Below are 16,363 nucleotides of genomic sequence, written 5' to 3'. Positions count from 1 at the left end.
GCCAGAATTCTGCAATGACAAAACTCAGTAGATGTGATGAGTTTTAGCACAGATATATAGCTAGATGGACATAATAACAAATGACATTTACACAGACATACACACTGTGCACATAGGTTTTACAGCATGCAAAAATGAATTTCAGCAGTAGACTCTTTTGGAATTCCAATAGTAAATGACTTCTTTTTTTTTTTTTGCCCAATATTTTAGAACCACGTGGTCGGTTAGAAAAACAATTTTGCTAGCAAACAACAATTTTCAGATTATCAAATGAAGAAACCATATTTTGATAAACGCCAGTGGGATGCCATGTTGAGGGGGGTGGCAGGACACAAACACACTAACAGAGAACATGTGGCATGGCATAATGGCGCCTGAGCTGATGCCTGTTAAACCCAACATTCACCACGTGGTCAATGCTAGAGAAAAGAACTTTTAGATATCTTTGCTGACAAAGCACATTGGTGGTCAAGCCTCAGTTTTAGAAGTCTGTGAAAAGAGGCAGCTTTGTGAGCAAGGCACACAACGATGGTACGACTTGGGAGTTTTATAAAGTAAGCAAGTAAGCAGGAAGATGAGAGAGAGAGGGAGAAAAAGGAAGAGAAAGAGAGGAAAAGAGAAAGAGAGAGAGCCTGAATATAAGTGACTTCTAACCATTTACCATTGCAGTGGGAAAAACTGTATCTGAGTATTTCGAGCAGGCCTCATTGCACTGTCAAGAGGCGTGCTAGCAGAGTCTTCATTGCAGTGGCAAAAACTGTATCTGAGTGAGTATTTCGAGCAGGCCTCATTGTCAAGAGGCGTGCTAGCAGTGTCCCGGCTTGGGTGTGACTGTGATGCAAAACCCAAAAAGCACGAGAGAGAGGCACCTGGTGAGTGAATGAGCTTACCGGGCAGAAGCGGCAGGCAGAAGCGGCAGAAGCGGCGGACGGAGTGGCAGAGAACCCGAGCAGCAGCAGTTTCACTCACCAGGGCAAACAAGTGGTGTGGAGGTGGAGGTGGATGTGGAGGTCAGCAATGATATTAGTGAAAAGTGCCGCGTGGCTACTCGCAGCAGTTCGGTTCGCGGAAAAAGGGCCATCAGGACTGGGGATACTCCCAGAAAAAGGAGAAAAATAGAGGGGAATTCGCCTGTCCTGACTCTTAAGCCCTTCCCGAGTCACGGCACCATATATGTTAGGTTTTTAAAGTAGGTAGCCGGTAAAGGAGAACGCCACGCGGTATTCAGGCAGGAAAGAAAGTTTATTACCAAACTGCTGGCCTGTGGCCAAGATGATCCATGGCGGGAGAGAAGGGAGAGAGCGAGAGACCCCCACCCAGCCCTGCTTTATTTAGGGCAGGGGCAAGGGGTGTGGCCAGGTGGATTAGGAGGTGACCTCAGGGAAAGGGGAGGTAACTGCCTCCAAGTCTGCAGGTTACCCAGGTAACTGGGTGGAGACTTAATGAGGTGGGGGCATCTGTATGTAGCCCTCAGGGAGAGGACCTAACAGAAACCACACTTGTTGAGAACCCAGATGTCTGTAATGCCATTAGGTGTCGCGCAGAGGCAGGGAGCCAAGCTGAGTGAAACTGCCTCATTTCTCCCTTGCAGCTGGAAAAGCAGAGGTCATGGGGGAGCAGGAAAAAGAAACAGTAAAAAGCCAAAATAACTCATGTTCAAAGAATGCTTTTAATTTTCATTCATAGTAGCTTTTATTGTTTTTATTACTTTTAACTTTATAAGAAAAATTTGGAGATGGTACAGAATTTCTATATACTCTGCATCTAGTCTCTCACATTAGAACACTACATTCATTGCAATTAATAATCCAATATTGATATGTTAATTTTTTGGCAGTACTTGGGGTTGAAGTCAGGGCCTTATACTTGACAGGCAGACACTCTACTATATGAACCATTTTGCCAGCTCTGAGTGTGTGTGTGCATGCGTGCGTGCGTGTGTCTTGGGGCTTGAATTCAGGGCCTGGTACTGTCCCTTAGCTGTTTTGCTCAAGGCTAGCACTCTACCACTTGAGCCACAGTTCCACTTCCAGGTTTTTAATGGAGATAAAACTGTCATGGACTTTCTTGCCCAGCAGCCTTCAAACCATGATCCTCAGGTCTCAGCCTCCTGAATAGCTAGGATAATAGGCATGAGCCACTGGCTCATGATTCTTTAGGTAACTTTACTTCATTGTAAAAATTCTCTTACCATCTCCATTTGAGGATTCATTCACTTTTGTCTAATAGTTTTTGTCTTATCTGTTAAGGCAGAAGCTTTCTGAAATCCAGGCTTTAGACTTTGGAAGCATTGAATTTGAAAATCATAAACTTACAGCAACAATGAGCTCCTTCTTACTGTCTGTAGCATTTGTTCTTATGAGGAGCCATAGTGTGCCTTTGAATTTGCCCTGAAACTTAGCCCCTTTCTCTGGACTGTAAAAGACCTCCTTGGTCTCCTTGGCCATGACTCCACTTACTCTTAACTTGTCTACCAGTTGAGCGCTCTCCGAGTATCCATTCGGCGATCTCGCCTGCTCCCTCCAGGCAGTGGGCATTGATTGCAGCCGCCTGCCTGACCAGCTCCCGGCCCTCCTGACTGCCAGCCTCGCTGCTCGGCTGTGCTTCCTGCGTCTTCTGCAAGATGTCGCCATCAGAATTGGTGATGTTAACACAGCTTGAGTGTGGCCAAACCTCCTGATGAGGAATCTTGCTTCGCTGTCAACTGCCATCGGTGACACTGTGATTTTGGTGTGCCTCTCTGTCTACTGGTTTGTTCACAGTACTGGGTGTTTGAAATCAGCCTCTGCGTACTCACCAGGTGCTCTACGGCTAGGCAAAGCCTGCAGCCCTTCATCTACCTTTTAAAAACAATCTCAAGAATGCTTTTCTATAACCACTTTGTTACTTGGTTTTCTGGCTTTGCTGTGTCCTGAAAGCGGAACATGACAGCTGCCTCTGCAGCTCTGGAAGGTCTAGTTTTCTACTAACTTTAGTCTCTGCTGCAGCTTATTTTGTTGACTGGGCAGGTGAGGAAGTGAGCTCCACATGGGGGTGCATGCTGTGGCCCCTATACTCCCAGTTCTTTTGGGTTTGGTGTTGCTTCAAAAGATTAAGTTCTGTGTCTGTCCTTTCCTGAACCAATCTCTGTGTGTGCGCAGTGTGTCCATGTGAGTCCCGGGGCTTGGACTCAGGGCCTGAGTGCTGTCCCTGGCTTTTTTGCTCAAGGCTGGTGTTCTGCTTGAGCCAGAGTTCCACTTGTGACTTTTGGGGGGTTAATTAGACTTTCCTGCCTTGGCTGGCTTCAAATCGCAACCCTCTGATTTCAGCATCCTGAGTAACTAAGATTACAGGTGTGGACAGCCAGCGCAATCTGATCAGCAGACTCTGTGTCCCCTGCACACAGGCTGTGTGCTCTTTTTTTTTTGGTCAGTCCTGGGGCTTGGACTCAGGGCCTGAGCACTGTCCCTGGCTTCTTTTTGCTCAAGGCTAGCACTCTGCCACTTGAGCCACAGCGCCACTTCTGGCCATTTTCTGTATATGTGGTGCTAGGGAATTGAACCCAGGGCCTCATGTATACGAGGCAAGCACTCTTGCCACTAGGCCATATCCCCAGCCCAGTGTGCTCTTGTGGGTCCTTCTGAGTCCCTCGGCTCTCAGCTACTCTCTTTGGATCTCTTGAGTGGTTATTCCTTCTGAGTGATCCTCACCAAAGTACTAGGAGGAAACCACTCAGTGCCCCTCCCCCCACATCCTGCATGCATTTAGTGCAAGTGACCCGAGTATTTGCAAGTCTAGCAGAGTGAGCATGCGTATTCCTCGAAAACAACCAGAGCACAAGCAGGGCTAGGGGGCAGGACAAAGGGGTCTTGAAGCCCTTGTCCTGCCCCACCCCAGTAGAGTGGCCTCTGACCTCACCAGCTGAGAGCCTCCCAAGCACTGGTCCTCCGCCTTTCCTATTCCTCCAGTCGATAGGCCTTGACTGCTGTCACCTGAGCCTCATTGACTGCCATCCTCACCCCTCTCCTGCCGCATCACATTGCCTGTGCTTTCTGAAAGATGCAGGACACATGAGGTGGAGAGATTCATGACCTAACTTCGGTTTTTGGTCGGTTGTGGGGCTTGAACTCAGGGCCTGGGTCCTGAGCTCTTTTTCACTCAAAGTTAGGACTTTATACCACTCTGAGCCACAGAGCCCAATTTTCTGATGGTTAATGAGAGTTAAGAGTCTTATAGACTTTCCTGCCCAGGCTGACTTTGAACTTCCATCCTCAGATCTCAGTCTCCTGAGTAGCTAGGATTACAGGTGTGAGCCACTAGGGCCTAGCATGATCAAACTTGTTGATGGATAATCTCACTAAAGGATTACCCAATTTGCAACCAAGCCACATGCCAGGCCCACAGATGGAGTGGCCTTGGGGACCGAGCCTCTGGGGAAGAGCCTGGAGGTCTTTAGACAAAGGAGGGGGCCCCCTGGGGAGGTCAATAATTGCAAAGCAGCACTGATAACTAGTGGCCCTGGGGCCACTAGTGGGTTTAACCCAGGACACCTATCCCTTCTATCCCTGTGGATCACCTCTAAGCCAGACTGTTCCTACCAACCTCCTGTCCTTGCCCTGATAAAGGTGGGCTAACATCTAAGTTACATGACAAAATAAATGCTACACCAGATCGTTGTGAAAGCAATGTGAAATGGAATACCACAGGATTAACTCCAAGGGCACAGAAATGTGTGTGCTCGTGTGTTTAAGAATTCAACAGAAATGTTAGAAAGTAGCCAGCTGCTGGTGGCTCATGCCTGTATCCTAGCTACTCAGGAGGCTGAGATCTGAGGATCAGATGAAGCTCAAAGCCAGCCCTGGCAGGGAAACTGTGAGTCTTATCTCCAATAAACTACTCAGAATAAGCCAGGAGTGGCCCTGTGGCCCTGTGGCTCTGTGGCACTGTGGTAGAGTGCTATCCTTGAGAAATAGCCAGGCCCAGAGTTCAAGCGCCAGGCCCAGCAAAAATAAAAGAAAGAAATGTTAGAAAGTCTAATGCAGGCCAGGTTCCATGGCTCACGTCTGTAATCTTAACTACTCAGGAGGCTGAGAGTTGGGAACTGCAGTTCAAAACCAGCCTGTGCAGGAAAGTTGTGAGATTCTTATCTCCAATTAATAAAAAAAAAAATAGGGGCTGGGGATATGGCCTACTGGCAAGGGTGCTTGCCTCGTATACATGAGGCCCTGGGTTCAATTCCCCAGCACCACATATACAGAAAATGGCCAGAAGTGGCGCTGTGGCTCAAGTGGTAGAGTGCTAGCCTTGAGCAATAAGAAGCCAGGGACGGTGCTCAGGCCCTGAGTCCAAGGTCCAGGACTGGCCAAAAAAAAAAAAAAGAATCTATACCTTGAAAGCAAGTAAAAGCCCTTTGTTCTTGGCAGGCTATAGCTATATTTTGTTCATTTAAATATTTAGAACATTTAAATACTCCTTAAAAGCTAGAAAAAGGGGCTGGGAATATGGCCTAGTGGCAAGAGTGCTCACTTCATATACATGAAGCCCTAGGTTCCATTCCTCAGCACCACATATATAGAAAAAGCCAGAAGTGGCACTGTGGCTTAAGTCGGCAGAGTGCTAGCCTTGAGCAAAAGAAGCCAGGGACAGTTCAGCCCCAGGACTGGCAAAAAAAAAAAAAAAAAAAAAAAAGCTAGAAAAGAAGTTTAACCAAATAAGAGCAAAAAGGTAGCAAACAAAAAAGCATAAAAGTGTATGTGAGAGTGAGCAGAATATAGTAGAAATAAAAAGAGTGGTTCTTTGAGGAAGTTAAGAGACAAACCATTAACTAAGCTGATAAAGCACAAAAATACCAAACAAGAAATGCAAAGAGGAAACAAGCACCAGGACAGAAGGGAAAAAACCCACATGCCACACTCCCAGCTGATTTGTGTAACTTTACACAAATGAGTTTGGAAACAAGATGAATAATCTCAGAAGAAAATACAATATACCCAAATTGGCCCTTGTAAGCCATATGGTATATGCAGGGGAGGATTGCAATGGGGTAACTCCTTTGAACAACTAACATATATAGTTTAGTATATTGTTGGGTTAGATGAATGGAGAAAGGAAGGGTGGGCAAATACTGCCATAATATTCACTGTACTTATGTGAAAATAGAACCAGGTAACTCGGGGGGAAGGGTGGGGTGGGACAGATGTGGGGGAACAATGGAATGGGTGACATTGTTCAAGATACATTGTACAGATATGTTGATATGTTGACTTGAAACCCCCTTGTACAAGTACTTAAAATAATGAAAAAATTAAACCAAAATTAAAAATTGACCCTGTAGTGGTAGTAAACATTCCTAGAAACAAATCTCAATAAAAGAATAGAGACTGACTGGAGGTGTGGCTCAGCTGGTAGAGCACCAGCCAATTAGTGAAAGCATCCAGTACCAAGTTCGAGTCCAGGTCTCGAATCTAACAACAAAAAAAAGAAATCAAATACATGTAGAAGTCTACCTACCAAACCTTTAAATACTAAGTAATCCTAATATTACATAAATTTCTTTAGAGACTAGAAAATGAAGGGAATTGTTAAAGCCTTTGTAAAACAAATGCAAAATGCACATCTAAATCTGATACAACCAGTACAAAAATAGCTGTAGAACAATCACACTTAAGAGTTAATTATAAGATTGCCAAGACATACTATCTACATAGAAAAAAAGAGTTAATTAAAATATTACGCTCCTAATTCAACAAGCCATTAAGGAAATAAATCATAATGACTAAGTGGGTGGTGTGCAAAAACAATTACAACAACAAAAAACAGATAGTTCATATTTGGAAATCCATTAATGTAGTTCACCATATTTTTTCCATGTGTGTTAAAAACCCTTTTAACAAAATTTATCATCATGGTGGGTGCCCGTAATCCTAGCTGCTCAGGAGGCTGAGATCTGAGGGTCATGGTTTGAAGCCAGCCCAGGCAGAAAAGTTTAAGAGACTCCATTAAAAAAAACAACAACAGCAAAAAAGCAGGGTAGGAGGCATGGCTCAAGTCAAGCTTAAGTTGAGGCCTTGCGTTCAAACCCCAGTACAGGCCATAACTTAAAAAAATAGTACAACAATATATCATTTTTATACCCACTAGGCTGGTTATTAGCAAAAGCAGTGTAGATCAGTATCAGAACCTCACACATCGCTGTTTGGAAGGTGGACCAAGTGGCCCAGCAATCCCAACAGCTTCATTCATACATCCCATGAGAAGCAACATGTGGACAGTGTGGGAGAGCCTGAGTACTACGCTGAGCGGAGGACCCAGGCGCAGAGACTGCGCATGATTTGATTCTACTCACATGAAATGGCCAGAAAAGAAAAATCCACAGAAATAATAGACCTCGGTAGAAGTGGGACTAGGGAATGATTGCTAATGTGTTTCTTTCAGAGGGTGATTAAAATAATTTCTTAATTAATTAGAAACAATAATGTGCCATTTGCAGGGAAATGGGTGGACCTAGAACAAATCATGTTAAGTGAGGTAAGCCAAGCTAAGAGACACAAATGGCACATGTATTCTCTCAGACGTGGAAGCTAGATCTAACATACACTGGGACATGATAAGTTATGCAGGACTCTAGGCATCACACAAAGGAGGATATTCTTTGGAAAGGAATACAAAGGTGTAGTGCCTATGTGCATCTGATTGTATAAAATAATCTTTATCAAAATGAACTCCAGGAAAATGAGAAGAGTTTTTTTTCCCCTCTCATTACTGTTTTTGTTTTCTTTTTGTCTTGTTTGTTCATTTATTTGTCTTTGGGAAGGTAAGAGGGAGCACAGAAATGGAGGGACAAAGGGTGAAAAAAATGGGACAGTGGTACTCAGTAGACAGGACGCTGAAAATGGAGAAAGAAACTGGGAGAGAGTGAAGAAATGAGAGAAATGAGTGACGTTGTCAAAAAAGAAAATGTACTTATTACCTGGTGTATCCAACTGTCACCTCTCTGTACATCATCTTTACAATAACGGTAAAAGGTTTAAAACACCTGAAATTAGTAGTGATCCACACAACTTTGTGAATGTGCCAAAAACAATTAAATTGTTATTTTTATTTTTTATTTTTTTGCCAGTCCTGGGGCTTGGGACTCAGGGCCTGAGCACTATCCTTGGCTTCTTTTTGCTCAAGGTTAGTACTTTACCTCTTGAGCCACTTGTTTATGTGGTGCGAAGGAATCAAACTCAGGGCTTCATGTATGCTAGGCAAGCATTCTACCTTAGTCTAAGTCACATTCCCAGCCCACATACTTTATCTTTTAATTTAAATTTTATTGTAAAAGTGACAGAGGGATTACAGTCAGGTAATGAGTACATTTCTTTTCAAATAGTGAGTATCACTGTTGAATTGGTTTACCTTTTGTTCCACCATTTCTGTGATTCCCTTTTCCTTCCTCAAATCAGATAAACTTATACACAAGACAATGGGTACAGAAATAAAAAATAATGACAAAGGGAATAAACTAAAGGGAAAAAAGAAAGAAAAAAATTGCAAACAGTACAGTAAAAAAAAAACCCTCTTGTTTCCATTTCTTGGAGTTCATTTTGATAAGCATCATTTATATGGTCATATGCACATAGCTGTTGAGCCATTGTGGTCTTCTCCTAAGAACATTCATCCTTTGTTCTCACTGTGCGAATGCTCAGAGTTATGTTTAATTAATCGTGTCCAAGGTTAATTATTTGTCTTTTACTATACATTGTTTTAACTTGTAGATTTATAGGCATATTCTAGTTACTACAAGTAAGGAAAACCATGAAGCCTATGTTTCTTTGTATCTGGCTTACTTCATTTAATATAATTTTTTCCAGGTCTTTCCATTTCCTTACATACTTTAAAAGAGTGAACTTCATGGGTAAATGACTGTTAACTCAATTTTTGTTTCAATACTGGGGAACTAATCCAGGGACTTAAACAATTAAAGATAGAGGGGAGAAAAACTTCATAAGTTAGCAAGGAATTTCCTCCAGGCAGTGTAATATTATACTAACAAACTAAGGAGGCCTGGTAGAGATGAGCGAACCTGTCTGTACAGTGGATGGGAGCCAGCAACAGAGAGAAATACACTGGACAATGGGTGGAGAGGGATGAAGCAAAGGCTCGATGCTAATGTTTCCATTTTTAAGATATTGTAGAATGTTTTGGATTAAACATGTCCATTTATGTCCAAGGTGACTTTATCAGAGTCACTCTTTCCATCATTCCCCTCCCCTTACCCCCATTTGTCTCCACCATCACCTCAAGTTTCCTAGTTCCATTACATGTGTACACTGAGGATCATGGTTGTATTCTCCAACCATTCCTCTTTGCATTTTTTCCTCCTACCTCCTTTTTAGCCTGCATTTCACCCCAGACAAGACATGTTCCGCTTTTGTGATATTTTGTTAAACTGTCTGTTAATGCATTAAAGGAGTTGCACATGGCAACCCACTTCTATGAAATACCATATTTTAATCAGTTTATTCAAGATATGGTAGAATATTGCTATCCAAAGTAACATACAGGGATTAAATCAGTAGTTTCTAGAGGCTAGGAATGGAGGAAGAAGACTGACTTAGAGAACTTTCTGGGGCAGTGGGAACCTGGTGGTAGTTGGGTGTTAGTTGCCTGACAGGCTACATGCCAAAAGCAATCAAACTGGACACCTAAAAAGAGCAAGTTTTGCCAGATGCTAGTGGCTTATGCCTGTAATCCTGGCTACTCAGAAGGCTGAGATCTGAGGATCACGGTTTGAAGCCAGCCCAGGTAAGAAAGTCTCTGGGGCTTTTATCTCCAAATAACCACCAGAAAACTGCAAGTGGATCTGTGGCTCAAAGTAGAGTGCTAGTATTGAGAAAAAGAATCTCAGGGACAGAACCCAGGCCTGGAGTTCAAGCCCCATGTCTGACGAAAGAAAAAAGTGGGGGGACAAGGTTTTTTTTGTGTTTTTTTTTTTTTTTTTTTTTGCCAGTCCTGGGGCTTGAACTCAGGGCCTGAGCACTGTCCCTGGCTTCTTTCTGCTCAAGGCTAGCACTGTGCCACTTGAGCCACAGCGCCACTTCTGGCTTTTTCTATATATGTGGTGCTGAGAAATGGAATGTAGGGCTTTGTGCATGCTAGGCAAGCAGTCTACCACTAAGCCACATTCCCAGCCCAAGTTTGTTTGTTTGTTTGTTTTTTGGAGTTCTTTTTATTCCATGTGGCAGAAGGAAATTTTATTCCTTCTTTTTTTTTAACTCTACAGACATGATATTAACACCCCCAAGCAGTTGAGGCATGAGAAGCCAAATGCATGAACACCATAAAAGTAAAGCAATTTCATCAGAGCACCAGTGGCTCACACCTAAAATCCTAGCTATCAGGAGTCTGAGAGATCTGAGGATTGCAGCTCCAAGCCAGCTTGGACAGAAAAGACTGTGAAACTCTTATCTCTAATTAACCAGCAAAAAGCTGAAAATGGAGGTATGGTTCGAGTGGTAGAGGATCAGTCTTAAGTGGAAAAAGCTAAAGGACAGCACCCAAACTGTGAGTTCAAGCCTTAGTACAGGGAGAGAAAGAAGGAGAGAAGGAGAGAGGGGGAGAGAAGCAATAGAGCAAGAGAGGGACTATAGTCAGACTCAGTTTGCTTAGTATGTTAGATTACTCAACTCATATATGCATGGACATAATAAATATGACAAAGAAAAAATAAAGAAAACACTGTAATACAATCAATTTGGATTAAATCCTACCTTATAGAAGTCAAGATTTGAGTAACACATGTATGACCTCATTAAGAGCTAGCAAGGGGGATGGGAATATGGCCTAATGGTAAAGTGCTTGCTTCGTATACATGAAGCCTGGGTTCGATTCCTTGGCACCACATATACAAAAAAAGCCAGAGGTGGAGCTGTGGCTCACATGGTAGAGTGAGCAAAAAGAAGCCAGGGATAGTGCTCAGGCCCTGAGTTCAAGGCCAGGACTAGCAAAAAACAAAACAAAAAAGAACTAGTAAAGGAGGAAGGTGGGAGAAAAATGAGGGAGGAGGTAATAAGTTTGACAAAAAAATGTACTCACTACCTTACATATGTAATTGTAACCCCTCTGTATATCACCTTGACAATTAAAATAAAATATTAACAAAAGAACTAGCAAGGAGCCAGGAATGTGACTTAATGGTAGAGTGCTTGCCTAGCATGCACAAAGCCCTGGGTTTGATTCCTCATTACCACATAAACAGAAAAGGCTGGAAGAGGCGCTGGAGGGGGAGGGGGAGTAGGGAAGGGGGAGAGGGAGGGGGGGCGAGGAGGAGGAGGAGGAGGAGGAGGAGGAGGAGGAGGAGGAGGAGGAGGAGGAGGAGGAGGAGGAGGAGGAGGAGGAGGAGGAGGAGGAGGAGGAGGAGGAGGAGGAGGAGGAGGAGGAGGAGGAGGAGGAGAAGGAGGAGGAGGAGGAGGAGAAGAAAAAAAGAAAGGAAGGAAAGAAGGAAGAAAAGAAAGAAAAGGAACTAGCAAGTCAATCTTGCTAGGTTCATTCCCAGATATATAAACATAAAAAATAAATTATGGCTATCACATTGGAGGCCCAATTCTGAAAATGATGGTAGGCTGATTGCTGATATAGCTAAAAATGTCTTATCAGAATTTAAGGTTTATGATCTACATAGAGGCACTTACCATACCAAGTTACCTAGCGAAGTAAGATTTATTTAATCTTTCATTTAGGATGGAAAAGGACTACTTTTTCTAAGGAAAATGGTCCTAATACAAAAAAGGTCTCAGAAAAAGTCCCCTTTCCCCTCACAGTGTTCCTTTACTTCATGTTTCCCTCAACACCAATCTCAGCTTCCTTTCCTGTGTTGCTGGGGATGAACCCAAGGCCTCATGCATGCTTTCCTGGCATATTCAAGGGGCCCTCAGTTCAAACTTCCGCAAAAATAAAAATGCACAACTTAAAGTTGTAGACCATAAAGTGAAAGATGACTATTCTGCTCTTACAATAAGCATTTCCAATTTCTAAAACTTGCATAAAGATACAAAAGGGCAAGTAATAACTTCAGATCTTTAGAAAAGGACAGTAGTATTTATAAAATATATTTGATTAGGTTGTGTTACCTATTAGCTAACAATGACCCCATACAGTGGGTAAAAAGATTAATTCTAAAATACTATAGTAATTTTACATCTATAGAGTATAATAAATACCAATAGTCATTTTACTAATAAAAAACAGCAAGATTTAAGCCAAGCACCAATGACTCATGCTTATACTCTTAGCTTCTCAGGAGGATGAGATCTGAAGATTATGGTTTGAAGCCGGACTGAGGAATAAAGTCCATGAGACTCTTACCTCTTAAGAAAACTATCAAATAGCCAGAAATGGAGCTACAGTAGTAGAGCACTAGCCTTGAGCAAAAAGCTCAGGAACTGGACCTAGGCCCCATGTTCAAGCCCAGAACTGGCACCAAAAAAAGGGGGCAAATTTTAACACACACACACACACACACACACACGTGCGCGCGCACACACACACACAGTTTCAGCAAACCTACCTGCCTTTTAAAAAATGAAAGAGTGAGCCAAGTGCTGGTAGCACACACTTACAATCCTAGCCACTCATGAGGCTGAGATCTGAGGACTGTGTTTCATAGCCAGCCTTGGCAGGAAAGGACATGAGACTCTTTTCTCCAATTAACCACCAGAAAACCAGAAGTGGGCTGTGGCTCAAAATGGTGGAGTGCTAGCTGTGAGTAAAAACTCAGGGAGAGTGCCAAGGCCCTGAGTTCAAGTCCCAGTACTGAAAAAAAGCGAGACTGTATATAATCTGTTAGCTTTTATGTAAATAAGAGAAACAAGGATCAGTGTGTATATCTGCTTATTATTATTATTATTATTTAGAAAATAAAGCCTAGGAAGAGAGGCACTAGCCCTCCATGCACTTGCTCCCCTGGAAGGGCCAGGTGGGAGGTGCCGGGAGGCAGAAGGAAAGGACAGAGACTTTTGTGTGTGTGTGTGTGTGTGTGTGTGTGTGTGTGTGTGTGTGTGTGTGTGTGTGCCTCTCCTGGGGCTTGAACTCAGGGCCTGAGTTCTGGCCCTGAGCTTTGGTGCTCAAGGCTAATACTCTATCACTTGAGCCACAGATACACTTCCAGCAGTTTTATTTTTAGTAGTTAATTGGAGATTAGAATCTCTTGGGCTTTCCTGGCTTTGAGGATCACGGTCCTCAGATCTCAGCCTCCCGAGTAGCTAGGATTACAGGTGTGAGCCTGAGTCACCAGTGCCTGACAAGGACTTTTTCCAATATATAGTTTGAGTTTTGAAGGCCAATGTAGGAAAAGTGCAAGACACTATATGGAAAATAAAGCACAAAGGGGCTAGGGACATGGCTGGAGTATATAGAGCACTTGAAATACAAAGCCCTGAGTTCAGACACCTAATATTGTAAAACAAAAGAGCAACAAAAATACTGGGGTTTGAATTCAGGGCCATGTGCTCTTGTGGGGCCCTTTGGTTCACTGGTGCTCTACCACTTGAATCATACCTCCAGTCCAGCTTTTTTCTAGTTAATTGAAGATGGAGTCTTCTGGATGGACTTTTCTGTCAAAACTTCAAAACATGATCCTCCAGCTCTCAGCCTCACAAGTATCTAGGATTATAGTTGTGAGCCACCAGGGCCTGGCTGGAATCTTATTTTTTAAATGTAGATCCTAGGGTTTGATCTTGGCTTAGGCACTGTCCCTGAGAAATTTTGTCCATGGCTAGCACTCCACCACTGAAATCACAGCTCTCAAAGCTTACAGCTTGTTGGTGGTTAATTGGAGATAAGAGTCTCATGGACTTTCCTGGCTGGGCTGGCATCAAACTGTGATCCTCAGATACCAGCTTCCTGAGAAATTAGGAGTGAGCCACATGCACCTGACTTGGCACATATATATATATATATATATATATATATATATATATATATATATATATATTAGCAGGATTAACATATATCTCTTTTAAAAGTCTGGGAAGCCTATATCTCCATGTTTATCTGTACTTTTAACAGACAATAAAGTTTCAATTTCTTTTTTCAATATCTAATTTCTATAGCTTTGTCAGTGACCATCAAAAGCAATCGTCTTTGTATAGCCCGGTTTGATTGGGTGCAGGCAGGTGTGTCTACCCCCACTGAATCTAATTGAAAGAGAAACACACTAATAGATTTCTAAACAAGTGGGCAAGTTCCACAATGAATTCTAGAAGTTACAATAATCTGCATATATTTTTTTCCAATACTGGCTTTTTATTTCATTTTTAACTTGGTTATTGTTATCATAAAGATGATATACAGAAGGTTTAGAGTTACATAAATCAGATAAAGAGTACATTTCTCTTTGGACATTGTCACCTCTTCCCTTGTCCTCTCTCAGGTTTTTCCTCCTGTCCCCACAAGTTGTAAAGTTCATTTTCCACATAGTGCCCAGTGAGTTGCATTTGCTCACCCTTTGTCCCTCTATTTCTGTGCCTCCTCTTACCACGTCTGACCTTTTTCCTGATGAATTGGAGTCTCACAGACTTAACCTGATCAGGCTGGCTTCAAACCACCATCCTTAGCCTCCCAAGTAGCTAGGAGGAGAGGTGTGAGCCTCCAGTGCCTGGCTGCTCTGCTTATTTTTTTTAATTTAATTTATTTATTAATTGAACACAAATTTTTTGGACAGGGTGTTGTGCAAAAAGGGTACAGTTACATAGTAGGGGAGTGTGTACATTTCTTGTGATATCTTACGCCTTGTTTTTCTTTCCCTTCTCTAGGTCAGGTAGACATATATACAATATACAATGTATCAAGAACATATACAGTAGCCATGTGGCCGCGCCCAAGAAAATTCTCCTAGGGCTTTAAATGCAATGTCGATATTAGACAATATGTCGACAGTAGTCTTATATGAATGTACATACATAGATTTTGAGCTATTGTATTCCACTGAGAGGTCAAATTATGACCTTTATGTGTTGAGTAATTGTTTGGTTTTAGTTACATACTGTTGGGTCGCTGCCCCAATCCTGTGGGAAATACTATTGGGCAAGCAGTTTTTGGTTTCACAGACTTGGTCTCTACTGTCTCTCCGTCTCCCTTTCTTAACAGTCATATATCAGGGAGATCATGCCCCTTTGTTTTCTGTGTTCTAGGCTTGTCTCGCTCAACATTATTTGTTCGAGTTCTGACCATTTCCCTGTGAATAACAATATTTCACCATTCCTAATCGCTATGTAGTATTCCACTGTGTATAGGTACCATATTTTTTGGATCCATTCGTCTGTGGAGGGGCATCTGGGTTGTTTCCATATTTTGGCTATTGTGAATTGTGCCACGATAAACATGGAAGTACAAATGTCTTTTTGATATCCTGGGGTTTGCTATTTAGGATAGATGCCTAGGAGTGGTATGGCTGGGTCATAGGGTAGGTCTATATTGAGCTTTTTGAGAAACCTCCATATTGTTCTCCAAAGTGGTTGTACTAATTTGAACTCCCACCAACAATGGAGAAGGGTTCCTCTTTCCCCGCACCCCCTTCAGCATTTGTTGTTGCCTGAGTTCAGCATATAGGCCATTCTAACTGGGGTGAGGTGGTATCTCAGGGTTGTTTTTATTTGCATTTCCTTTACTACCAGGGATGTTGAACATTTCCTCATATGTTTCTGTGCCATTTTTACTTCTTCTCTTGTGAAGTCTATCTTTAGCTCCTTTGTCCATTTCCTAATTGTTTCTTTTTTTTTTTTTTTTGCCAGTCCTGGGCCTTGGACTCAGGGCCTGAGCACTGTCTCTGGCTTCTTTTTGCTCAAGGCTAGCACTCTGCCACTTGAGCCGCAGCGCCAATTCTGGCCATTTTTCTGCATATGTGGTGCTAGGGAATCGAACTGAGGGCTTCATGTATACGAGGCAAGCACTCTTGCCACTAGGCCATATCCCCAGCCCTCCTAATTGGTTTATTGGGCTTGGAGGGGCTTAGTTTTTTGAGTTCTCTATAGATGACAGATATCAGGCCTTTGTCTGTTGCTGTGCTGGTAAATATCCTTTCCCATATCATTGGCTGTCTTTCTGTTTTGGTGGCTATGTCCTTAGCTGTCCAGAAACTTTTTAATTTGTAGTAGTCCCATTTGTCGAGTCTTTCCCCTATTTGTTGTGCCCCTGGGACTCTATTCAGGAAGTTCCTTCCTGTGCCTATAAGTTCTAGCGTCTTTCCTACTCTGTCCTTCAATAGTTTCAGGGTTTCAGGTCTGATATTGAGGTCCTTGGTCCATTTTGAGTTGATCTTGGTGCATGGTGATAGGCTTGGGTCTACTTTGAGTTTTCTGCATATGGCTGCCCAGTTCTCCCAGCACCAGTAGTTGAAGGGGCT

This window comes from Perognathus longimembris, chromosome 8 (genome assembly GCF_023159225.1).
Source record: "Perognathus longimembris pacificus isolate PPM17 chromosome 8, ASM2315922v1, whole genome shotgun sequence".
NCBI classification, from domain to species: Eukaryota; Metazoa; Chordata; class Mammalia; order Rodentia; family Heteromyidae; genus Perognathus; species Perognathus longimembris.
This window is presented reverse-complemented; position numbering follows the sequence as displayed.